The sequence below is a fragment of the Pantherophis guttatus genome, chromosome 1 (genome assembly GCF_059756535.1).
Source record: "Pantherophis guttatus breed Tessera chromosome 1, ASM5975653v1, whole genome shotgun sequence".
Taxonomy (NCBI): Eukaryota; Metazoa; Chordata; class Lepidosauria; order Squamata; family Colubridae; genus Pantherophis; species Pantherophis guttatus.
Window position 1 is genome coordinate 156,419,712 of NC_142063.1, and position 2,242 is coordinate 156,421,953.

The following is a 2,242-nucleotide window of genomic DNA, read 5'->3' on the forward strand; positions in this document are numbered from 1 at the left end:
TAATCTAGGTCTCAAGAAACAGCTTGGAAAAGTGTGATGGGTGGGATTGAGACCGTCCAGAAGGTACAGGGATAAATAGGCGGTTGCTGTTTGCAGCTGCTTTTCCTGGTTCCTCTCCTAAACAGGCAGACGGGCAACTCCTTTTTTTGCTCTGGCTCTTTTTTAGGCTTCCAGACACCAGTGAAGGAGGCAGCTGGGTCTCGTCCACATGTCTTGCTTCTCTGCTCAAGCAGATTGTCACTGGGACCCCAGTGGACCGCTGAGGTGAAGAAAGGCAGTTATGAAGAGAAATGAGTTCTTTCTCTGAGCTAACATTAACTTGGCTGCTTCACGCTGAAGGGAATGGAGGCCTGAAAGAAGCACCACTGCAAGGGCAAGTGAGTTGTCCACAAGAAAAGACCAGCCCAGGATCTGCTGGTGGCCTCTCTTGGACAGCTGACAGGACTTTGCCTGGATGAACCACTTGAGCTTCTGAAAGAGTCAGTGGATTCCGATATTTGCTTCTCAAGCAGGTGCCGGTATCCCATCCCATATAAATTGTACCTCCACATTCCTTAAAGCTGAAAAAAGCTTTTTTTTTTTAAAAAAAAAAAAACCTTTTGAAATGATGAGTTTCAAAAGTAAAGTGAACTGAAACAATGGTGTTCAATTTCCAGCCCTTCATAGGCATATTCTTTGTAAAGAGGTGGATGGGGTGGATGAGAGCCAGTTTGGTGCAAGTACCAGTCTAGAAACTAGAGAATTATAGTTCCACCTTAGGTATGAAGCCTGCTGGGTAGCCTTGGCCCACTCACTCGCTCTCAGCCCTAGAAAGCAAACGATGGCAAACACTCCTGAAACCTTACCAAGAAAATAGCAGGGATTAGCCAGGCAGTCACCAGGGGTCCACACTAGAAGATACCCAAAAAAGAGCCGGGTGGGTGGGTGGGAATAAACCTATGCTCAAGGAGATGTCAATAAATCTGTCAGGTCTTTTCATATTGTTTTAATGTGCCCAGAGTCAGTTGAAAGATGGGCAGTTATATAAATGTTATAAATAATACACAAATATTGCTTTAAATGCTTTTATGGTTTTTAGATTGTGCTTTTATGATAGTGTAAGCTGCCCAGAGTCTCATGGCAGTGAGATAAATGACATATAAATTTAATAGATATTCCATATTAAGACATAACCAGTCTGCAAATCACTTTTAACAAGTTTCCCTCAACACAGTAAACCCAAACCAAACAAGCCATTTATACAAGATACGAGAGCCCCAGTCATAGTCCGTCTCATAAGGACATGAACCATCATAATATAGCAATTCAGAATGCTAGTCTAGGACACTGGAGACTGAAGTTCAAAACTGAAATCAGTCCTGAAGCTCAATGATTAATCCCAGCACGATTCTTAGCTTTCAAGGCTATAACGCACAGTTCCAGTGCTGGTGGTGAGCAGAAGAGGAAAGGGATGGGGTTAATGTACCCTGCCTTCCTCAGTGGAAAATAGGGATAAAATGTTATAAATAGATAAAATAATTTCCTGATTTCCATAAGATCTTACCACAACTTGTAGAAACAGAAAAATTTCAGGAATATTGCAGTATGCAAGCAAGCTTTGTAATCTTTATTGCCATGGCAGCGATGTGTATAAAACATGAATCACTTGCAGGAGGGAAAAACAGAACATTTGTGGGATTGTTTAATGTAATGTCAAACCATTCTGAGGCCTCCAGACTGCCTGCCAGCCACAGTATACAAACATCAGTAAATTAATATGCAATACAAGGTGTACTAAAAGTCAGGCCCCACAGACCGTTTGTCACATAAATCACATCAAATGCTCAAGTTGCTTTTCATTCTCTTCTAAACACTTCCTTACTCGTCTGACCCGTGTCTTTTGAACATTCTTAAGGATCAGAATATTTTCTCCAATGTTTACAAATTCTAATGTGATGGTATCCTTTAGATCTAAATGTCTATGGAGATTCTCAGTCATCCAGGTCATGGTTGTCTCAAAGGTGCTTTTTCAAGAGGCAACTGGACTTTCTGGTTTTTCTTTGAAATCATGTAGTTTCTCAATCCAAGAAGCTTTTTCAGCTCTGACCGGATGGTGGGGAATGGAAGGATTTATATTCCTTGCAGACGGCTGGTCATTTGCATTTTTTTAGAGAGGCCACTTGGAGGTTTGTCTGTGTTCTCAGCGTCATCTGAGTAGTGCAAATAGGTGTGGAGCCTTCTTGGAACTGCTGAAAGGACTGTT